At 43.4% G+C, this 25,734-nt stretch overlaps 1 long non-coding RNA gene across 1 annotated transcript; it reads right to left on the minus strand.

Moving 5' to 3' along the window:
- Positions 1-22,007: 22,007 nt before the first annotated feature.
- On the minus strand, positions 22,008-22,250 carry LOC123075335 (uncharacterized). Its single transcript, XR_006436118.1, has 2 exons — positions 22,133-22,250; positions 22,008-22,045 (listed from the first exon to the last, which is right to left on the minus strand). It is a non-coding gene; the product is annotated as an uncharacterized lncRNA (long non-coding RNA).
- Between the last annotated feature and the right edge of the window lie 3,484 nt (positions 22,251-25,734).

Raw genomic sequence — 25,734 nt, forward strand, 5'->3', positions numbered from 1 at the left:
TCTATCTAAGTGGGAGTTCTTAAGTAATATGATTAATTAAACTTAAATTTATCATGAACTTAGTCCTGGTAGTATTTTGCAAATTATGTTATAGATCAATAGCTCGCGTTGTTGCTTCCCTGTGTTTATTTTTGATATGTTCCTAGAGAAAAATTATGTTGAAAGATGTTAGTAGCAAAGATGCGGATTGGATCCGTGATCTGAGGATTATCCTCATTGCTGCACAGAAAAATTATGTCCTTGATGCACCGCTAGGTGACAGACCTATTGCAGGAGCAGATGCAGACGTTATGAACGTTTGGCTAGCTCAATATGATGACTACTTGATAGTTTGGTGCACCATGCTTAACGGCTTAGAATCGGGACTTCAAAGACGTTTTGAACGTCATGGACCATATGAGATGTTCCAGGAGTTGAAGTTAATATTTCAAGCAAATACCCGAGTTGAGAGATAGGAAATCTCCAACAAGTTCTATAGCAAAAAGATGGAGGAGAATCGCTCAACTAGTGAGCATGTGCTCAGATTGTCTGGGTACTACAATCGCTTGAATCAAGTGGGAGTTTATCTTCCAGATAAAATAGTGATTGACAGAATTCTCTAGTCACCATCACCAAGTTAGTAGAACTTCGTGATGAACTATGGTATGCAAGGGATGACGAAAGTAATTCCCGAGCTCTTCGTGATGCTGAAATCGACGAAGGTAGAAATCAAGAAAAACATCAAGTGTTGATGGTTGACGAGACCACTTCAAGTGTTGATGGTTGATGAGACCACTAGTTTCAAGAAAAGGGCAAAGGGAAGAAGGGGAACTTCAAAAAGAACGGCAAGCAAGTTGCTGCTCAAGTGAAGAAGCCTAAGGCTGTACCTAAGCCTGGGACTAAGTGCTTCTAGTACAAAGTGACTGGTCACTGGAAGCGGAACTACCCCAACTATTTGGTGGATAAGAAGAATGGAAAAGTGAACAAAGGTATATTTGATATACAGATTATTGATGTGTACTTTACTAGTGTTTATAGCAACCCCTCGGTAATTGATACTGGTTCAGTTGCTAAGAGTAGTAACTCGAAACGGGAGTTGCAGAATAAACAGAGACTAGTAAAAGTGAACAAAGGTATATTTGATATACAGATTATTGATGTGTACTTTACTAGTGTTTATAGCAACCCCTCGGTAATTGATACTGGTTCAGTTGCTAAAGAGTAGTAACTCGAAAACGGGAGTTGCAGAATAAACAGAGACTAGTAAAAGGCGAGGTGAGGATGTGTGTTGGAAGTAGTTCCAAGATTGATATGATCATCATCGCACACTCCCTGTACTTTCGGGATTAGTGTTGAAACTAAATAAGTGTTATTTGGTGTTTGCGTTGAGCATGAATATGATTTGATCATGTTTATTGCAATACGGTTATTCATTTAAGTTAGAGAACAATTGTTGTTCTGTTTACATGAATAAAACCTTTATGGTCATACACACCAACGAAAAATGGTTTGTTGGATCTCGATCGTAGTGATACACATATTCATAATATTGAAGCCAAAAGATGCAAAGTTAATAATGATAGTGCAACTTATTTGTGGTACTTCCGTTTAGGTCATATTGGTGTAAAGCGCATGAAGAAACTCCATACTGATGGGATTTTGGAATCACTTGATTATGAATCACTTGATGCTTGCGAACCGTGCCTCATGGGCAAGATGACTGAAACGTCGTTCTCCGGAACTATGGAGAGAGCAACAGATTTGTTGGAAATCATACATACAGGTGTATGTGGTCCGATGAATATTGAGGCTCGTAGCAGGTATCATTATTTTCTGACCTTCACAGATGATTTGAGCAGATATGGGTATATCTACTTAATGAAACAGAAGTCTGAAACATTTGAAAAGTTCATATAATTTCAGAGTGAAGCGGAAAATCATCGTAACAAGAAAATAAAGTTTCTACGATCTGATCGTGGAGAAGAGTATTTGAGTTACGAGTTTGGCCTTCAGTTAAAACAATGTCAAATAGTTTCACTACTCACGCCACCTGGAACACCACTGTGTAATGGTGTGTCCGAACATCGTAACCGTACTTTATTAGATATGGTGTGATATATGATGTCTCTTACCGATCTACCACTATCGTTTTGGGGTTATGCATTAGAGACAGCTGCATTCACATTAAATAGGGTATCATCTAAATCCGTTTAGACGACATCTTATGAACTGTGGTTTGGCAAGAAACCAAAGTTGTCGTTTCTTAAAGTTTGGGGTTGCGATGCTTATGTGAAAAAGTTTCATCCTGATAAGCTCAAAACCAAATCGGAGAAATGTGTCTTCATAGGATACCCAAAGGAGACAGTTGGGTACACCTTCTATCACAGATCCGAAGGCAAGACATTCGTTGCTAAAATGGATCCTTTCTAGAGAAGGAGTTTCTCTCGAAAGAAGTGAGTGGGACGAAAGTAGAACTTGATGAGGTAACTGTACCTGCTCCCTTATTGGAAAGTAGTTCATCACAAGAAACGGTTCCTGTGACGTCTATACCAATGAGTGAGGAAGTTAATGATGATGATCATGAAACTTCAGATCAAGTTGTTACTAAACCTTGTAGGTCAACCAGAGTAAGATCCGCACCAGAGTGGTACGGTAATCCTGTTCTGGAGGTTATGTTACTAGACCATGAAAAACCTACGAACTATGAAGAAGCGATGGTGAGCCCAGATTCCGCAAAATGGCTTGAGACCATGAAATCTGAGATGAGATCCATGTATGGGAACAAAGTATGGACTTTGGTTGACTTGCCCGATGATCGGCAAGCAATTGAGAATAAATGGATCGTCAAGAGGAAGACGGACGCTGATAGTAGTATCACTATCTACAAAGCTAGAATTGTCGCAAAAAGGTTTTCGACAAGTTCAAGATGTTGACTACGATGAGAGTTTCTCACTCGTATCTATGCTTAAGTCTGTCTGAATCATGTTAGCAATTGCCGCATTTTATGAAATATGGCAAATGGATAAACAAAACTGCATTCCTTAATGGATTTATTAAAGAAGAGTTGTATATGATGCAACCAGAAGGTTTTGTCAATCCTAAAGGTGCTAACAAAATATGCAAGCTCCAGCGATCCATCTATGGACTGGTGCAAGCATCTCGGAGTTGGAATATACGCTTTGATAAGTTGATCAGAGGATATAGTTTTATACAGACTTGCGGTGAAGCCTGTATTTACAAGAAAGTGAGTGGGAGCACTACAGCATTTCTGATAAGTATATGTGAATGACATATTGTTGATCAGAAATAATGTAGAATTATTCTGCAAAGCATAAAGGAGTGTTTGAAAGGAGTTTTTCAAAGAAAGGCCTCGGTGAAGCTGCTTACATATTGAGCATCAAGATCTATAGAGATAGATCAAGACGCTTGATAAGTTTTTTCAATGAGTACATACCTTAACAAGATTTTTAAGTGGTTCAAAATGGAAAAGTCAAAGAAAGAGTTTCTTGCCTGTGTTACAAGGTGTGAAATTGAGTAAGACTCAAAGCCCGACCACGGCAGGAGATGGAAAAAGAATGAATGTCATTCCCTATGCCTCGGCCATAGGTTCTATAAAGCATGCCATGCTGTGTACCAGATCTATTGTATACCCTACACTAATTTTGGCAAGGGAGTAGAATAGTGATCTAGGAGTAGATCACTGGACAACGGTCAAAATTATCCTTAGTGGAATAAGGATATGTTTCTCGATTATGGAAGTGACAAAAGGTTCATCATAAAAGGTTACGTCGATGCAAGTTTTGACACTAATCTAGATGACTCTAAGTCTCGGTCTAGATACATATTGAAAGTGGGAGCAATTAGCTAGAGTAGCTCCGTGCAGAGCATTGTAGACATAGAATATTTGCAAAATACATACGGCTCTGAATGTGGCAGACCCGTTGACTAAACTTCTCTCACAAGCAAAACATGATCACACCTTAGTACTCTTTGGGTGTTAATCACATAGCAATGTGAACTAGATTATTGACTCTAGTAAACCCTTTGGGTGTTGGTCACATGACGATGTGAACTATGGGTATTAATCACATGGTGATGTGAACTATTGGTGTTAAATCACATGGCGATGTGAACTAGATTATTGACTCTAGTGCAAGTGGGAGACTGAAGGAAATATGCCCTAGAGGCAATAATAAAGTATTATATATTTCCTTATATCATGATAAATGTTTATTATTCATGCTAGAATTGTATTAACCGGAAACATAATACATGTGTGAATACATAGACAAACAGAGTCACTAGTATGCCTCTACTTGACTAGCTCGTTAATCAAAGATGGTTATGTTTCCTAACCATAGACATGAGTTGTCATTTGATTAACGAGATCACCTCATTAGGAGAATGACGTGATTGACTTGACCCATTCCGTTAGCTTAGCACTCGATCGTTTAGTATGTTGCTATTGCTTTCTTCATGACTTATACATGTTCCTATGACTATGAGATTATGCAACTCCCGTTTACCGGAGGAACACTTTGTGTGCTACCAAACGTCACAACGTAAATGGGTGATTATAAAGGTGCTCTACAGGTGTCTCCAAAGGTACTTGTTGGGTTGGCGTATTTCGAGATTAGGATTTGTCACTCCAATTGTCGGAGAGGTATCTCTGGGCCCACTCGGTAATGCACATCACTATAAGCCTTGCAAGCATTGTGACTAATGAGTTAGTTGCGGGATGATGTGTTACGGAACGAGTAAAGAGACTTGCCAGTAACGAGATTGAACTAGGTATCGAGATACCGACGATCAAATCTCGGGCAAGTAACATACCGATGACAAAGGGAACAACGTATGTTGTTATGCGGTCTGACCGATAAAGATCTTCGTAGAATATGTGGGAGCCAATATGGGCATCCAGGTCCCGCTATTGGTTATTGACCGGAGACGTGTCTCGGTCATGTCTACATAGTTCTCGAACCCGTAGGGTCCTCACGCTTAACGTTACGATGACAGTTTTATTGAGTTTTGATGTACCGAAGGAGTTCGGAGTCCCGGATGAGATCGGGGATATGACGAGGAGTCTCGAAATGGTCGAGACGTAAAGATCGATATATTGGATGACTATATTCGGACTTCGGAAAGGTTTCGAGTGATTCGGGTATTTTTCGGAGTACCGGAGAGTTACGGGAATACGTATTGGGCCTTATTGGGCCATACGGGAAAGAAGGAAAAGGGCCTCGAGGGTGGCCGCACCCCTCCCCTTGGTCTGGTCCGAATTGGACTAGGGAAAGGGGGCGCCCCCTTCCTTCCTTCTCTTTTTCCCTTCCTCTTTTCCTATTCCATATGGGAGGTGGAATCCTACTAGGACTAGGGAGTCCTAGTAGGACTCCACACTTGGTGCGCCCCCTCCTAGGGCCGGCCTCCTCCTCCCTTGCTCCTTTATATACGGGGGCAGGGGGGCACCCCAGAGACACAACAATTGATCCTTGAGATCTCTTAGCCGTGTGCGGTTTCCCCCTCCACCATATTACACCTCGATAATACCGTTGCGGAGCTTAGGCGAAGCCCCGCGTCGGTGGAACATCATCATCGTCACCACGCCGTCGTGCTGACGAAACTCTCCCTCAACACTCGGCTGGATCGGAGTTCGAGGGACGTCATCGAGCTGAACGTGTGCTGAACTCGGAGGTACCGTGCGTTCGGTACTTGATCGGTCGGATCGTGAAGACGTACGACTGCATCAACCGCGTTGTGATAACGCTTCCGCTGTCGGTCTACGAGGGTACGTGGACAACACTCTCCCCTCTCATTGCTATGCATCACCATGATCTTGCGTGTGCGTAGGAAATTTTTTGAAATTACTACGTTCCCTAACATGCGCATCATAAGGAAAGTCATCAGCGGCATGACCCCTCATGCGCATAGCAACTACAGGCTGCAAATAGAGTGATTTTTTGATCAATACAAGAACACAAATGAGAAACAACAAAAATTGATAAGTCTTGCTTCTTACCTTTCCGTTCTCAATGGCACGAGCACAATGTTCCTTATCCCACTCCTCGATTAATCCGTCATACCAAGGTCCATCAGCATCCGCCATCCTACCAAACAAATCACAACATGAACTACAATTACAAACAGTAAATTTTGCTTCTCCAAGTTATGCAAAATTTCTTCATATGCAACATCTCTTAAAGCATTCCTATTGACAATTCTAGTAAAGACATATCATATACGAGTACCCATACCAATCTATTGAACAAATCATGTCACACACAATCATCAAATTTCATCATCTCTTTTGCAAAAAATATTATGCCATCTATATATTCGACCGCATTGTCATACCACTTTACACATATAATATTTTTCCTAAATAGATTTGCTTGCCAACATATAACTAATTTACTAGCACATGCATACATCATCTATAATTCAAAAAAATTATCAAACTAAGTCTATTGGTGGACAACATATAAACTAACCCGAATTGTTTTTGCCTGCATATCCAACTATACTACCTACATAATCATCTACCAAATACAAACATATTCCTAAAACAAAGAAATCATCTACTCATGTAACACCACCTAATGTGAAATAATGCATCCAAAGAGAGAGGGGGAAACCAAAACAAATTGGAGGAAATGGGGGAGAATACCTCAAGGATGCTTGGGGCGTCAGATCTATGAGTTTGAGCGGAGGATGGAGTAGATCGGGGGGTGGTGCTGTGAGGGAGAAGAGGGGCGACGAACAGAGCCTTCTCTGTTTGTGAGGCGCCGCCAGGGAGAAAGAAGATGAGACGGGGATGTGGGTGGGCTGTCCCGCGCCGTTATCCACTTACCAGGGCCAGACGCCAGGGTCGGCCCCTTTGCCACGTCAGTAGGTCAACGGTGAGGTGCGTCGTGCGGTCCAGGGGCCAGACGCCAGGGTGCGTGGCATCTCCCGTGCAACCCAGACGCCAGTGATGTTGGCGTCACCAAGAAAGGTTATATTCAATTTTTTTCTGAAACGAGGTCAACTCGGGGTTTTGTTAGCACTATAGGTTAGAACAGTAATTTTTCCCTCAATTGCCACACCAGGAGGGTGGCCGGTGGCCGGCCGCCACGTGCTCTGCCCCGCTTCCGACCCAAGCTGCGATGGCCTGACGACGCGACATGGGATCCTGCGTGCAAGCTAGCTAGCTTAGAGCATCTCCAACAGATCGTCGCGCTATCTTAGCGGTGCGTTGGAAAAACCCGCTTTATTGCGCACGCGGGACTGAAACGGGCGCCCCAGCAGCCGCGCTAAAATTGTCGCATGGTAAAGTTGGTTCAGCGTGCGGAGGAAAACAGCATCGCACGCTGCTTATTTGGTGCGCCCGCTCATACGCGCTGTAAAATCTCGGCTGCTGCAGGTAAGACCGCCGGATCGGGCGTCGTGTTTTTGTGCTTCTGATAAAGAAAAACACCTGCCCAGCACGCCAAAACGCTATTTCGGCACTATAAAAAATATATAGCGCATCGCACAACCGCGCGTCTGTTGGAGATGCTCTTACATCCGGTTGTGTTGTTTTCCTCGCAGACAAGCTAGCTAGCTTGCAATAGACGGTGAGAAGATTGAAGCTTCGTGACCTCGCATCTGGCCATCAGCGTCCAGGTTCCGAGGTTCTGTCGCTCTCGTGTGTCTCCCGTTGCCCTGCTCGCTGCTACACACATGCTGGAGTGCTCCATAACCGGTGGGTGGTGTTGTCGTCGTCGTCACGGTCGCGAGCTTCACGGTGGCTAGTTACGGTTGCGAGCTCATGGTGGCTAGTCGTGAGCCAGGACCAACAACACCACATGGCTCAGTAGAGCGGGCGCGACGAGCTGAGGGTCTAGGGCTTCGACCCGGCCGCCGCTGCTACCCACTGGCTGACCCTGCCGCATGAATCTCCGTCGGCTAGCTCGATTTGGATCGGGACTTGCGTTGTGTTTGACTCCACCCCACTTGCACACGAGGTGTTTGACAAAATGCCTTAACGAGATAGGAGGAGGAGGAAGAAGAAGATATGGCAGTTTTTTTCCTACGTGGCATCCAATTCAGCCTGACAGACGGGCCCGGTCGATTAGTGACGACATCAAAGCGCTTTGCATTTTCTATCAGTGTTTTTTACCACTGTCAAAATTTCGGTGCGATGCAAAGTGTCATGTTTTGTAAAGTGGTGGTTTTCCCAAAACTATGATAGTAAAGTGGTGGTTATGTGCATTTTACTCCCATGGCGGCAGTCTATGATGCGGTTGTCCTTGTTGGGAGGCATGGAGAAGCGAGCGCGGGGGTGTGATCTGGTCGATCCAGCATTGGAGGAAACGGACAGGAGTGATGGTCATCGACGATGAGGCTGTGCCAACACTTGCAGACGAGGGAGGCCCGGGGGAGGCGGAGGAGAATCTCCAGAGCATGTCGTCGTCTGGCAGAGAGGCAGGCGGCAGAGAGGTGCGGCAGCGACCTGGTGGGGGAGGGAAGGAGCGGGGGGACATCTCCCCGCTCATGCTCATGGTGGGGCTTGGCAATGCAGCTCCTCTCAATGGTTGATTTGGTAGTTTGGGAGAGTAGTCTAGGCGGCGAGTTGTGCTCATGGGCGAGGGGATGGTCCGGGGAATTGGTGAATGGGTATGTCGGATGTGGCGCACGGGTCGGACACCCGATCCAAACAACGGATCGGTCGCCTCAGGCTCTCCTCAACACAAGCCGTGGCAACTCCCCTGTGTGTGTTCCTTCGACCAGCTCGCATCTCCCGCTAAAAATAAAAAGCAAATGGAAAAAATAATCTCCCTCACTGCTCTCGCATTGTTGACATCATCCCCATTGACTCGCAGCATGCTGCCGGTACTCACCATACCGCCGCCCCAGCGCCCACAGCAGTGCCACTTGACGTGTGGCCATGGCCATCGAGCCCGGCCTTACAGAAGCGGAACGTGCCAGGTGTTGGCCTTGCAGCGGATGCCCTCCGACCTCACGATAGGTAGCACCGTTGATACATCTCCAACGTATCTATAATTTTTTATTGTTCCATGCTATTATATTATCTGTTTTGGATGTTTAATGGGCTTTATTATACACTTTTATATTATTTTTGGGACTAACCTACTAACCCAAGGCCCAGTGCAAATTGCTGTTTTTTGCCTATTTCAGTGTTTCGCGGAAAAGGAATATCAAACGGAATGAAACCTTCGGGAAAGTGATTTTTGGAACAAACGTGATCCAGAGGACTTGGAGTGGATGTCAAGAAAGCAACAAGGAGGCCACGAGGCAGGGAGGCGCACCTGCCCCCCTGGGCGCGCCCCCCACCCTCGTGGGCCCCTCGCAGCTCCACCGACCTACTTCTTCCTCCTATATATACCCATATACCCCGAAGCCAACCAGGAGCACCACGAAACCCTATTTCCACTGCCGCAACCTTCTGTACCCGTGAGATCCCATCTTGGGGCCTTTTCCGGCGCTCCGCCGAAGGGGGAATCGATCATGGAGGGCTTCTACATCAACACCATAGCCTCTCCGATGATGTGTGAGTAGTTTACCACAGACCTTCGGGTCCATAGTTATTAGCTAGATGGCTTCTTCTCTCTCTTTGGATCTCAATACAAAGTTCTCCTCGATCTTCTTGGAGATCTATTCGATGTAACTCTTTTTGCGGTGTGTTTGTCGAGATCCGATGAATTGTGGGTTTATGATCAAGATTATCTATGAACAATATTTGAATCTCCTCTGAATTCTTTTATGTATGATTTGTTATCTTTGCAAGTCTCTTCGAATTATCAGTTTGGTTTGGCCTACTAGATTGATCTTTCTTGCAATGGGAGAAGTACTTAGCTTTGGGTTCAATCTTGCATTGCTCGATCCCAGTGACAGAAGGGGAAACGACACATATTCTATTGTTGCCATCGAGGATAAAAGATGGGGTTTATAACATATTGCTTGAGTTTATCCCTCTACATCATGTCATCTTGCCTAATGCGTTACTCTATTCTTATGAACTTAATACTCTAGATGCATGCTGGATAGCGGTCGATGTGTGGAGTAATAGTAGTAGATGCAGAATCGTTTCGGTCTACTTGTCGCGGACGTGATGCCTATATACATGATCATGCCTAGATATTCTCATAACTATGCACTTTTCTATCAATTGCTCGACAGTAATTTGTTCACCCACCGTAATACTTATGCTATCTTGAGAGAAGCCACTAGTGAAACCTATGGCCCCCGGGTCTATTTTCCATCATATAAGTTTCCAATCTATTTTTACTTTGCAATCTTTACTTTCAATCTTTATCACAAAAATACCAAAAATATTATCTTATCATCTCTATCGGATCTCACTTTTGCAAGTGGCCGTGAAGGGCTTGACAACCCCTTTATCGCGTTGGTTACAAGGTTCTTATTTGTTTGTGTAGGTACGAGGGACTTGCGTGTGGCCTCCTACTGGATTGATACCTTGGTTCTCAAAAACTGAGGGAAATACTTATGCTACTTTGTTGCATCACCCTTTCCTCTTCAAGGGAAAACCAACGCATGTTCAAGAGGTAGCAAGAAGGATTTCTGACGCCGTTGCCGGGGAGATCTACGCTCAAATCAAGACATACCAAGTACCCATCACAAACTCTTATCCCTCGCATTACATTATTTGCCATTTGCCTCTCGTTTTCCTCTCCCCCACTTCACCTTTGCCTTTTTCTTCGCCTTCTTCCCGTATGTCTTTTTGCTTGTGTTTCCAAGTGCTTTCTATTTGCTTGCATCTTTGCTTGCTAAAAATCTATTGATATGGATCCACTTAAAGTGTTCTACTTGGATCATCTTCGATCCTTATGCGCTCGTGCTGAAACCCCAACTAGCCTAGTTGATGGGAAATCTTTACATGAGCATGCTCATTTTGTGCATCATCGTTTGTCTGAAAAGGGGGAGCTCTTATGGTATCAAATAAATAGTTTGCTATGCTATGCTTGGAATCTTTGTGAAATTTATGATTTTACTTGTTGCTCTAAGAACCCTAAAAACACCTTCCCTACCTATGTGAGTTTAATGATAATGAAATCTTATCTTCTTATGGAAAGGGTGTTTATAGTTACTATGATATCGAACAAATTGAAGAATTTGTTGTTTTTAAGGGTGCTCATGAAATTGCTTCTTTGATTGAAAAGTATGATATTACTTTCCACAAATCTGAAAATTCCGACATACTTAAATATTGCTATGAAAACTATGCTCATAATGTCTATGTCAAAGAATTTATTGAAAGAATGACCGTTGCTTTGGAAGAAAATAATGATATGCATGAATCTATAGATAATGATGATTCCGATGATTTGATTGAAATTTCCCTTGATGAACATGATGCTTGCTATTCTTGTGGCCATGACGCCAATATTTTTGAAGGCGAATTTGCTATAGTTCCTTATGTTAAACATGAGATCGTTGCTATTGTGCCCATATTTGATAGTTCCTTCGATGAAAAGCATGATTGCAATGATGTTATTATAAATTCTCTTGATACCAATTGTGCTAATAATATGCAAAACCCTAAGCTTGGGGATGCTAGTTTTGATATGTCTACTACTTGTTGCAATGATCATGATTGGGGTGATTCTTCTTATGATCTTGAAAATTTATTTAAGCCCCATGATGAATATGAGATTGATAATAGTGTTTGCAATAATATTGAAAGTGGGTTTGGAAGAGTGTCAACTTTAGATCCCACATATTTGGAGAATGTTCAATGTTATGGTATTTTTGATAAAAGTGGGTTTGGAGAGGTCATGACTTTAGTTAATGTTAATCCCACTATTTTGGAAGAGTGTCAACTTTGCATGCATGTGGATCGTGTTGAAAATATTTTATGTGATAGCTATTTTATTGAATTTTCTTATGATCCCACATGTAATTATTATGAGATAGGAAAATATGGTTGTAGAAACTTTCATGTTACAAAATTACCTCTCGTTATGCTGAGATTGCTATTGTTTCTTTCCACTTCCTTGCATATGCTAGTTTTTGCTTGCTATGATAATTTGTTTGCCTATAAGATGCCTATGAATAGGAAGTATGCTATACTTAGATATGTTTTTCACGTGTTTCATGATGCTCTCTTTGCGCTTCAATTCTTGTCTTTCATGTGAGCATCATCGAAATCTCAATGCCTAGCTAGGGGCGTTAAACGATAGCACTTGTTGGGAGGCAACCCAATTTTATTTTTGTTTATTGATTTTTGGTTCTGTTTAGTAATAAACCTTTCATCTAGCCTCTGGTTAGATGTTTTTTCATGTTTTAATTAGTGTTTGTGCCAAGTAGAACCTTTGGGAAGACTTGGGTGAAGTCTTTTTGATCTTGCTGTAAAAAACAGAAACTTTAGCGCTCACGAGATTAGCTACAACTTTTTACTGGAGAGTGCTATTTAGTTGATTCTTTTTGAAGATGATTAATAGATAAATTACTCACGTCCAGCAATTTATTTTACAATTTTTGGAGTTCCATAAGTATGCGTTTGATACAGATTACTACAGACTGTTCTGTTTTTCGTGTGTTGTTTGCTTATTTTGATGAATCTATGGCTAAGTATCGGAGGTTATGAACCATAGATAAGTTGGAATACAGTAGTTTTAACACCAATATAAATAAATAATGAGTTCATTACAGTACCTTGAAGTGTTGTTTTGTTTTGTTTCGCTTACGGAGCTCATGAGATTTTCTGTTAAGTTTTGTGTTGTGAAGTTTTCAAGTTTTGGGTAAAGATTTGATGGATTATGGAACAAGGAGTGGCAAAAGCCTAAGCTTGGGGATGCCCAAGGCACCCCAAGGTAAAATCAAAGGACAACCAAAAAGCCTAAGCTTGGGGATTCCCCGGAAAGCATCCCCTCTTTTGTCTTCGTCCATCGGTAACTTTACTTGGAGCTATATTTTTATTCACCACATGATATGTGTTTTGCTTGGAGCGTCTTGTGTGATTTGAGTCTTTGCTTTTTAGTTCATTACAATCATCCTTGCTGTACACACCTTTAGGGAGAGACACAAATTAATCGGAATTTATTAGAATACTCTATGTGCTTCACTTATATCTTTTGAGCTAGATAATTTCGCTCTAGTGCTTCACTTATATCTTTTAGAGCACGGTGGTGGTTTTATATTATAGAAATTATTGATCTCTCATGCTTCACTTGTACTCCCTCTGTTCCAAATTACTTGACCCATATTTATCTAGACACGGATGTATCTAGACACTAAACAAGTATAGATACATCTATATTTAGATAAATTCAAATCAACTAATTTGGAACGGAGGGAGTGTTATTTTGAGAGTCCTTTAGAACATCATGGTAATTTGCTTTGGCTATAAAATTAGTCCTAATATGATAGGCATCCAAGATGGATATAATAAAAACTTTCTATTAAGTGCGTTGAATACTAAGAGAAGTTTGATACTTGATGATAGTTTTGAGATATGGAGATAGTGATATTAAAGTTGTGCTAGTTGAGTAGTTGTGAATTTGAGAAATACTTGTGTTGAAGTTTGCAAGTCCCGTAGAATGCACGTATGGTAAACGTTGTGCAACAAATTTGAAACATGATGTGTTCTTTGATTGTCATCCTTATGAGTGGCGGTCGGGGACGAGCGATGGTCTTTTCCTACCAATCTATCCCCCTAGGAGCATGCGCGTAGTGCTTGGTTTTTGATGACTTGTAGATTTTTGCAATAAGTATGTGAGTTCTTTATGACTAATGTTGAGTCCATGGATTATACGCACTCTCAACCTTCCATCATTGCTAGCCTATTCGGTACCGTGCATTGCCCTTTCTCACCTTGAGAGTTGGTGCAAACTTCGCAGGTGCATCCAAACCCCGTGATACGATACGCTCTATCATACATAAACCTCCTTATATCTTCCTCAAAACAGCCACCATACCTACCTATTATGGCATTTCCATAGTCATTCCGAGATATATTGCCATGCAACTTTCCACCGTTCCGTTTATTATGACGCGCTTCATCATTGTCATATTGCCTTGCATGATCATGTAGTTGACATCATATTTGTGGCAAAGCCACCATGCATATTATTTCATACATATCACTCTTGATTCATTGCCCATCCCGGTACACCGCCGGAGGCATTCATATAGAGTCATATTTTATTCTAGTATCGAGTTGTAATCATTGAGTTGTAAATAAATAGAAGTGTGATGATCATCATTAATAGAGCATTGTCCCAAAAAAAGAGAAAGGCCAAATAAAAAAAGGGAAGTCCCAAAAAAAGAAAAAAAAAGAGGAAAAAAGGGGACAATGCTACTATCCTTTTTCCACACTTGTGCTTCAAAGTAGCACCATGATCTTTATGATAGAGAGTCTCTTGTTTTGTCACTTTCATATACTAGTGGGAATTTTTCATTATAGAACTTGGCTTGTATATTTCAACAGTGGGCTTCCTCAAATGCCCTAGGTCTTCGTGAGCAAGCAAGTTGGATGCACACCCACTTAGTTTCTTTTGTTGAGCTTTCATACATTTATAGCTCTAGTGCATCCGTTGCATGGCAATCCCTACTCTACATTGACATCAATTGATGGGCATCTCCCTAGCCCGTTGATTAGCCACGTCAATGTGAGACTTTCTCCTTTTTTGTCTTCTCCACATAACCCCCATCATTATATTCTATTCCACCCATAGTGCTATACCCATGGCTCACGCTCATGTATTGCGTGGAAGTTGAAAAAAGTTTGAGATTACTAAAGTATGAAACAATTGCTTGGCTCGTCATCGGGGTTGTGCATGATGAGAGCATTCTTGTGTGACGAAAATGGAGCATGACCAAACTATATGATTTTGTAGGGATGAACTTTCTTTGGCCATGTTATTTTGAGAAGACATGATTGCTTAGTTAGTATGCTTGAAGTATTATTATTTTTAAGTCAATATTAAACTTTTATCTTGAATCTTTCGGATATGAACATTCATGCCACAATAAAGAAAATTACATTGAAGAATATGCTAGGTAGCATTCCACATCAAAAATTCTGTTTTTATCATTTACCTACTCGAGGACGAACAGGAATTAAGCTTGGGGATGCTTGATACGTCTCCAACGTATCTATAATTTTTTATTGTTCCATGCTATTATATTATCTGTTTTGGATGTTTAATGGGCTTTATTATACACTTTTATATTATTTGTGGGACTAACCTACTAACCCAAGGCCCAGTGCAAATTGCTGTTTTTTATGCCTGTTTCAGCATTTCGCAGAAAAGGAATATCAAACGGAGTCCAAACGGAATGAAACCTTCGGGAGAGTGATTTTTGGAACAAACGTGATCCAGAGGACTTGGAGTGGACGTCAAGAAATCAACGAGGAGGCCACGAGGCAGGGAGGCGCGCCTGCCCCCCTGGGCGCGCCCCCACCCTCGTGGGCCCCTCGCAGCTCAACCGACCTACTTCTTCCTCCTATATATACCCATATACCCTGAAACCAACCAGGAGCACCACGAAACCCTATTTCCACCGCCGCAACCTTCTGTACCCGTGAGATCCCATCTTGGGGCCTTTTCCGGCGCTCCGCCGGATGGGGAATCGATCACGGAGGGCTTCTACATCAACACCATAGCCTCTCCGATGATGTGTGAGTAGTTTACCACAGACCTTCGGGTCCATAGTTATTAGCTAGATGGCTTCTTCTCTCTCTTTGGATCTCAATACAAAGTTCTCCTCGATCTTCTTGGAGATCTATTCGATGTAACTCTTTTTGTGGTGTGTTTGTCAAGATCCGATGAATTGTGGGTTGTTGATCAAGATTATCTATGAACAATATTTGAATCTCCTCTGAATTCTTTTATGTATGATTTGTTATCTTTGCAAGTCTCTTCGAATTATCAGTTTGGTTTGGCCTACTAGATTGATCTTTCTTGCAATGGGAGAAGTGCTTAGCTTTGGGTTCAATCTTGCGTTGCTCGATCCCAGTGACAGAAGGGGAAACGACACGTATTCTATTGTTGCCATCAAGGATAAAAGATGGGGTTTATATAATATTGCTTGAGTTTATCCCTCTACATCATGTCATCTTGCCTAATGTGTTACTCTGTGCTAATGAACTTAATACTCTAGATGCATGCTGGATAGCGGTCGATGTGTGGAGTAATAGTAGTAGATGCAGAATCGTTTCGGTCTACTTGTCGCGGACATGATGCCTATATACATGATCATGCCTAGATATTCTCATAACTATGCACTTTTCTATCAATTGCTCGACAGTAATTTGTTCACCCACTGTAATACTTATGCTATCTTGAGAGAAGCCACTAGTGAAACCTATGGCCCCCGGGTCTATTTTCCATCATATAAGTTTCCAATCTATTTTTACTTTGCAATCGTTACTTTCAATCTTTATCATAAAAATACCAAAAAATATTATCTTATCATCTCTATCAGATCTTACTTTTGCAAGTGGCCGTGAAGGGCTTGACAACCCCTTTATCGCGTTGGTTGCAAGGTTCTTATTTGTTTGTGTAGGTATGAGGGACTTGCGTGTGGCCTCCTACTGGATTGATACCTTGGTTCTCAAAAACTGAGGGAAATACTTACGCTACTTTGCTGCATCACCCTTTCCTCTTCAAGGGAAAACCAACGCATGCTCAAGAGGTAACAATCGTCGCCTCCCACCTTGCAGCCTCTGTCGCTTTCACACTTTGACATCAGCCTCACAACACCATTGTGAGCCCTCATAGTATCGACATCGCTGCTCGCATTAGTGGTCATTGTCGCTCGTAGCAGGGGCGTGTGTCTGTTGATGGCTGGCCTTGCCTGGTTCAATATTCATATCCTTCTGTTCATTACCCTTATCCATTGATGGAAAGAATAGATGTCTGCTCAGTAAATGGCTGTACAGACTTTCTTCTATTGAGATCGAAGGCACGTGGGTACAAATTTTACGTAATAAGTATCTACAATCTAAGACCTTGGCCTAGGTTACCGTTAGACTCAATGATTCACCTCTTTGGAAGGGGTTGATGAGAACGAAAGTAACCTTCTTTCATAGAACTAAATTCATTATTGGAAACGGTAACCCGACGAGATTCTGAGAGGATACATGGTTAGGGGAGACGCCCTTAGCCACACAATATCCGTCTCTCTATAACATCGTACAGCGTAAAGGAGGCTTATGTTGCTACAATATTACAGTCCAACCCTTTAAATATCCAATTCCAGAGATCTTTGGTAGGAGATCGATGGGACGCGTGGGTTGATGGGTGTTCACCTCTTTGATGAAGCTGATAGTATTCACTGGGGATTAACTATGAATGGCATCTTCCCGGTGAAATCTATGTACTTGGACCTAATTGATTCTAGTCTGATTCCCAAATCAATACATATTTGAAAGGACAAGGTCCCGTTAAGAATCAAAGTCTTCATGTGGTTTGTTCACAAGGAGGTAGTTCTGACTAAGGATAACTTGGCAAACCGTAATTGGGAGGGTAGTCAAAGGTGTAGCTTTTGTGATCAAGATGAAACCATCAAACACCTCTTTCTCGATTGTCCGCTGGCCAAACTATTTTTTTACAGAAGGACTGTAAGGGAACCCCTACAGTATAATTGGTGCAACAAACCCAAATTGCAAGTACCATGCCTTGAACCTGGGTGGGTGGAAAGGCATCAGCCCCTTCCCACCACTAGGCTATGCCTTAGTCTGCCGCTGGCCAAACTATGATGGTGTTCAGTTCATATAGCCTTTAATATCACCCCTCCAAATAGTATTCACACATTATTTGGGATGTGACTAAATGGAGTAGAGACAAATATTGCGAGACGTATTCGGATAGGAGTATGTACATTACTTTGGGCTATATGGAACTGTAGAAATGATATAGTTTTTAACAGACAAACTCGTATACATTTTTTGCAGGTTATCTATAGGGTCACTGCTTGGATCCGTACGTGTTCGTTACTCACTCCTGTGGAAGCCAGGGAGCCTTTGGTTACTGGGTCAACCCGATGGAAGATGGTAGTTCGGGATGTGTACAACCGGTTTGGATGACAGTCCAGTAGTAGAATAGGTGTTTAGTCATCTAGTCATGTTTTTGCCCGGTTGTGGCATATTTTACTTCGTTTTTCACTTTTTCAGCTCAGAGCGAGCTTGTTTAGAATCATAGACTTTTCAGATACTCTGTTTAATAAAAAGACTGCATGCATCACTGATGCATGATGCAGAGGCCCGGGGTAATCCTCCTTTTCTAAAAAAATCATTGATGCAATGTTTGGATCTATACGTGGCCGTTAGTCACTCCTGTGGAAACTAGGGAGCCTTTGGTTACTGGATCTACCCGATGAAAGATGATAGCTTGGGATATCGATGAACCGGTTTGGATGGCGGTCCAGTAATAGAATATGTGTTTAGTCATCTAGTCCTGTTTACACCGGCTATGGCATATTTTACTTCATTTTGCACTTTTTCAGCTCCGAGCGAGCTTGCTTTGAATCATAGACTTTTCGAATACTTTGTTTAATAAAAGGTCTGCATGCATCACTCTGATGCAGAGACCGGAGTAATCCTTCTTTTCTAAAGTAAAAATTAAAAAAATTCCATTGATGCACCACGACGTTCTTCATCTCCCGCCGCGCTTCGGTTTGCATCATGGCCACCCCACCCAGACTCCAAGTTGCATGCTAATCTTTAAAGATTAGAGCCGAGGAGGGACGTACTCCATCGCCATGTTCTGTGTAAAGGTGCCCAATCATACCATAAACAGCGCACCGATCTGGGAGACGTTCAAAAACTTCTAAGAATCTTCCGTTTCTTCTCCTTCACAACCAAGGCATGGTTTTTGAGCTGATTTCCAATGCCTAGTATGACTTCACCAGGTTGAAAAAAAAAATGAATTCCACGGTCTTACAAACAATAGAACTCACCAACCTTGCTTGCCAATGATTTCACAAGGGGGCAAAATCATCCAGTGCATCATGGATCTGTATCCAGATTTTGAAGTGACTCAGATCTATCGTCGATGGCTTTGAGAAACCATCATACGGCACCATCAAAACAGGACGGCCACCAAAAGTCCACGGACCTCCCTCCATCACCTTGTCCCAGTCTCCTAAAAAAACGAGACCAGCCAGGACATCTGCACCAGCAGTATATATATACGGACCGCCGCCATTGGTGGCCATTGCCGCTCATAGCAGCAGCGTGTATTCTACAGTCCAAACATCTGCAGCAGCAGTATACATCGTCATCTTGTGGACAGGAAGAAGCGCAAGATGAACCAGATCAGATCACTCGCACGAGGCCATCTACATATATAGGTTCAGTCTACAATAGAAGCCAGACCATCACTGCTACATGCTACTAGTAAGTAGGCAGATAGAGAAACTAGCCTCTGAAACTAGCATGAGCAACCCACCAATTCGTCGACTGTACATAAGCAAACGAACCACTGAAAGCAGTACAAGGGACAGACTCATGGTGCCAAACTGCCCATTTTCTTACTGTCTCTACGGAGGTTACCGAAGTAATAATGGGAGCTAACAATTCAAACAGTTCATTCCTGCAAGTGTACTTCACACTTGGAGTACATACCACAACGGATCAATTTTCAGATGGGAATGGATCCTCACTGGCCACACCACCAGCAAACTCAACATCTACTCGTGATCAAGTTGAGAAATTGACTGGATATAAAACAAAAGCAACATCCGACTCAGACTGAATATCAGTTATAACGTACTATAGTGTGCTAACGGAAACTGTACTGACTAGGATTCTGAATTACTTTTCTCAATTACTTAGGCACAGTAGTGGATTCCTTACGACTTACAAAGGGAGTTCATACTTTCATAACAAATAATCATCAGTCAAAGCCCATGCACCAATAAATACTAAAATACTATAGATATCCCCATGGACACCTCCAGGCGATAATGTTACGTCACCTTATCAGTCATCGCATCATACTAACATGTCTCATCAGACAACCATCTCATATAGTATTGTTCAGCACCTCATCTCCACCATGTCCATCACCAGCGCCAGTACCTGCGAGCATAGTAAGTCAGAAACCAATGACAATTCCAATGGTGAACCGCGACGTGCGTAGACATACAGAAAAGTGCCAATGGAGTTACACATTAAGCTGGTTTGGTATTTATTTATCCTCTAGTGCAAAAGTGTCAATGGAGTTACACATTAAGCCGGTTTGGTCTCAGCTTCCATTTAGTTCTCTCCCATTTTCAACTGTTACGTGGCACGTTGTCAAGAGAACCGCGGTCCAGTACTGAATATTACCATAACACAGTTCACGCGGAAGAAAATATACTTTCTAGAAATCATCATGAGTAAAATCAATTCCTTGTCAGACCAAGCAGAACGAACTAAGACATGACAAGACTTAAAACCTGACAAGAAACATAATAGGTTCCGGCTATTTTTTCGAGTTTACAACTGAACTAGCTAAGCACAGCAGGGCTCTTCCAGAAATGACAAAACTATTGCGACGATTTCCTGCTGTTATGCATTCGGTGCTGAAATGAAAAGATATATACTTCAGATAGGCACACAAGGCTACATTTGAAACACAATTTATGCACATGACCAATAGAGAAGAACAATGACCTTAGATACTACTCGGATTCAAAGTTCATCAAGAGAATTTCCATTTAAGGAATTCATCAAGCAGCGAAAGGAAAATATATGTGATTTGAACTGCAATCATCAGCGTAACACTCAAGGATATGATAGGCATTTCAGCAACTAATGACTAAACATAAATTTATCTTACAATACTGCAAAGTAATTATATAAAGGCCGAAAATGCATAGGAGCGGACGAGCTCGCCTGCTCTTGGAATCGATGGACGTACCTCCGCATCGTGATATGGGCCGCTGCAGGTACAGTCGTGTGTATAGATTATTTTGCCATGCATGTCAGTTACGGCCGGACCCACGCCCATAGCGGACGGCCGTTCAGCGCAGGACCTGTACCAATACTTGAGGTAACGATTTCCAGGGAAACGGTACGGGTAACGACGTTTGCACGCGAGCACAAGGGGGTCCCACAGTGAGCATTCGTTCTGTTAGCCAGCTCCGTCCACGGTCACATATCCCTGGTGACCGATTTCCCCAACTGAACAAAGAGAAGAACCCTCTTTTATTCAAAAAAACAAAAAAAACAAAAATCTAGTACTGCGAAAATCAAACAGACACAACACATTACTACTCCCGGCTGAAACTTTCTGAACCGCCGTCAGTACATGAGTTTCTGAAGAAACGCATCCGTCACCCTTCGAGGACGCGCACAAGTTAAGACTGATTGAAAGTTTGGAACAGAGATGGGCACCTTGCTAATCCATGTTCCAGGCAAACTGAAAACAGCGTAGTTGTGAATAAAACAACCTGCGCATCAATATATGTGGGAGAGTGATTTGTGTCCACTCATCCGTTTACCCATACATGAGTGCTTCTCTAAAACAATTTAAATGTGCAGACTCACGGAAAAAACTTCCCCTTAATCGGGTTCCATAGATACAGCACAACCAAATACAGCAGCACGGTACTGTTACATACAAATACACGGTTGCTACACTAGACAACAATATTCGGCTATTGCATACACGGTTACTGAGCCCTCGCCCAACAGGAAAATTTTCAAGTTGATCCACAGAAAACATCCAAACCGAAGGTGGAAAGCCTCGCCCAGGCAGAGATACAACTTTGCAGGTTGCTGCACATGTTTGAGCATTTGGATTCCTTCCTTGGTTTCAGAAGGAGGTCACCCCGAGGACAAGCTGTACTTCTATGTCCTGTTTGCCGGCATATACTGCAGAAGCGTCAGCTTCCGCATTGCTGCCTTAATGAGCTCTATTGCTGCCTTGTATGATGTTGTGTTTGGGTCCCCAAGTATTACAACCTCCATAACGTGTGTGTACAAATTCGAATGGCGAAATTTGATAGAGTTAAGCAAAATCTGGTCCTTCTGCAGGTTTGCCAAATGATCTGGCAGCACATCTATTGCACCCTTGGTTCATCTTTTTAGAATGTGCTTCTTTGTTATCTTGGTGAAGCCCAGGAAATCGAGGTCCTAGCAGCACAGATAATTGTCAGTTATTCATAATGTGTCATCTTATGACAAAAAAACGCAGCTGATTCTGCAGGCATAGTACATTACCAGCATGGCAGTAGAGCACACAAGCATGCTCGAAATTACCACTCGCATGTAATCTCTGCTCCATTTTCAAATACCTCCACTCCATAGACAACTTTGCACCATTTGTCATGCTTCCCTGGGTAGTACCAGTGTGCCAAGTATAATTCAAAATATAACCATGAAGTGCAGTTCATCAAGCTATAATCTAATTGTTTCAGCAGGTGGCATGGTGTTACCCTATAATCTAATTCTGAGTTTGCCTCACCAAGCAGCCACAGACAATTTCCTGCATACACTTGGTTCGATCGACGTTCAGCCGGCTCTTCACATACCTCACACAAAAGCGAATTTCCTACAAGTACAGGTTGTAATAACCATATGCTTCTCCTAGTGAGTCGAACGAACTACCAACTATCAGAACAAGTACTATATCTGTTCTTTCTTCAGCAAATTCCCTGAAGTTCTTCCGCACACCCTGTCGTCGCACCGCGGCCGCTCCAGGGGTGCTCTGCCAACCGGTATCCTGCAACATCCAATTACAAATTCAGCAACCACACTATGGACAGACTTGCCACAGCACTAAAAGGCCAACACACAATAATTAGACGACCGAGTAGCAGCTAAATCGTTGAACGTCTTTTGTCCAGCCAGGCGTTTGTGGATCATCTCTCAGCACCAACTGACCCGAGTCCACCGCAAAGGCAGTCTCGCAAGTACCATTGTCGTTCAAGTCCACAGGCCTCACGGCTACCGCGGCGCTCACATCCCTGTCATCGGTGCAACCACCGGCTTAATCCGACAGATCCACCGGAAGCCTCCTTGTCAAGAAGTTCGTCCCCCACACTCAAAGTCAGCGGTGCAAATCTGCGGAAGAATCAGAAGCACATCTAACATCCAAACTAGAAGATAGTCAGATCCAAATCAATCTCTCAAGGCCAAGAAACTTACCTATGGACTAGATCTGAAAGGAACTCGAATTCATCTGTCTTCTCCAAAATCGCTTCATAGCAGTGCTCTGCCGCCGCCGCGGAAAGGTATTCGAGTTTAATTACGCGCTCTGCTCTCCGCCTCGAACTCATGGCCCCGCTTCAAAACTTTTCCCCACAGCTGCGAGCGATTACTCGCCGTGAAAGTAGACGGTCCCGGGGCGACCGCACAACCTTGTACCACTAGCACACCTCCGTTAACCCATGCCCCGCCCAGCCGCCGTCAGTTGTCTCTACAGCTCATACTGGGTTCGAAATTCCCTTCAGGCTGCCGGTATTGTCAGTCGCACACACCCCACGACCTGTACTGCCCGTTCAGATAACAGGAGCGCGCGAGCCCGTGTGCTCTATCGCCGTTGTCTATAAAGGCTTGCTATTACCTGCAGGATAGAAATATTCAAATGGATAATGGAGACAGAAGACACTCAGATTGGAAAGTTTCTTAAACCCCGTTGACTGGAGATAAACCATGAAGACACCAGAATCTGTCTGTACAAGGACTGCATTACTCTCCTCGGCAAACCCCAGTAAAGGAGAGAGTATCCAATGCAAGTTGGTCTGAGCTCCTCAAACTCAATAGCTCTATTGAGCACCCAAACATCCAAACCATTAGAATCAGGCTTTCTCTTCCATAATTTGGCGTGAAATTGTGAGAGATGGATGAAGCCAAGCCCACCATCTTCGGCCGGCATAATCCATAACTTTTTATAGGGTTCTACAGGTGCTGGCAGCTCTGTCATAGCTAGGGTGTGCTTATCCAGCTCAAACTCAAGTATGACATTTTGACGATGCACTGGAAGTAACCAGCAAAGGGAATTCCCAATCATAGTACTGGCTCGTTCCAGAGGTAAAAATTTCAGCTGCAGTGATTTGATGTTGCTCCATATCCCAGTCTCCGATGAGTAAAGGGATACGGAGACTCTCGTACATGCTCTGTCACGGGCTACCAGGGCCACCTGGAAATGGCTTGAACTGCAGCCTTGGCCGCGGGCAGGGCGAAGCACAGCCCCGTTGAAGATGAACATCTGCTTGCTGTCCACCTCAGGTGGGGAGATGAGGCGGCGCTGCTCGCGGGCGACGGGGTCCCACACAAGTAGGCGGCGCGGCGGCCATGGGCTGAGGAAGAGGACAAGCCCGTGGCGGCAGTCGATGACGCGATTGCTCTCGTGTACAGGCATGGAGAAGCGAGCGCCGGGGATGCGATCCGGTCGATCCAGCATCGGAACAAACGGGCAGGAGAAAGGATTCCTGAGGAAGAAGCCAAGGAGAGGGGGCCTGCCGTGGTGGGCGCGGAAGCGGCGCTGGAACTGGCGGTCGGAGACGATGCTGCGTCAACGCTTGCAGACGAGGGAGGCCCGGGGAGGGAGGAAGGCCGTGGCGGGAGGCGGAGGAGAATCTCCCGGAGCAGGTCGTCGGCGTCTGGCAGAGAGGCCGGCAGAGCGGTGCGGCGGCGGCGGCGGCGGGGAGACATCTCCCCTCTCGTGCTCATGGTAGGGCTTGCAGCTCCTCTCAATGTTTGATTCGGATAGTTGAGAAGACTGGTCTAGGTAAGATGTGATATGGACATGCAACTTGTATTATTAAAAGGCCAAAGCCAGCATATATATACATATATATAGGAATGTCAAAAGACTACAAGAGGATGCCAAAAGACTAAAATACAAAAGGGCAAAAGACATCACTAATATAAGACTACCCACCATGGGAGTAAGATAGGTAGTAACATCACACATATCTAGATAAAATAGATGATGTGGCAAGCAATAAATGAAGAAAGAGAGGCATGTGGTAACATGGCTAGCTACTACTAATATGAGTAACATCACACATATCAAGGCAAGATGAGTCTATAACCTAATAAATAAAGTGTTCCATGTTACCACACATATGTTACTCCCCACTATAGAGATAGTAACATACCATTATGGGTTAGTCTAACTCTAACAAGATGAAGGCCAACCGGCGCCGCCGGCCAAGATGCGGCAACGGTGAGTCGTGCCAAGATGCGGCAACGGTGAGTCGTGCCCGTGGTAGCGATGCGGCGCACGGGTAAGGCCAACCTGGCCATCTGGGCTATGCCAGTTGGGCTGGCCCGTTAGCACGCAGGCAGGGGCATGGAGCGAGCTAAATGGGTCGTGCCCAGCACGCGGCACGCTAAAGACTGGGCACGCAGGCAGGCTGGCATGGCATGGCCCGTTTTATCTATTTTTAATTTTTCTGATTTTTTTGATATATAGCCCGAAAAAACATCCCGGTAGGACAAAAAAACATAGGCCAAACATGCTAAACATGCCATGGGCCGGCCCATTTACTAGACGGGCCATGGCCCGTGTCGTAAACATGCATGCAAGGGTCATGCCGTGCAGGTACTACTCAATTTGTTTTGCTAGGTGACTTTTACTAAATTGATAACCTTGAGACTCTAACAGAGAAAAATACTTGCTGCTAGGCGACAACACCCTTATACTTAAGAGATCCCAACCACTCATGCGGGAGCAAGCACGCGACAGTGAAAATTAACATAGCGAAGTGCGCATCAGCCTCCAGTAATTTACTAGACACAAAAAAGACCACAGACCGCCCATAGTGATGTACTTCTGATTACATTTAGAAAAAGAAGATGGTTAAATTTTCTAG

This window comes from Triticum aestivum, chromosome 3D, assembly GCF_018294505.1.
Source record: "Triticum aestivum cultivar Chinese Spring chromosome 3D, IWGSC CS RefSeq v2.1, whole genome shotgun sequence".
Classification (NCBI taxonomy): domain Eukaryota; kingdom Viridiplantae; phylum Streptophyta; class Magnoliopsida; order Poales; family Poaceae; genus Triticum; species Triticum aestivum.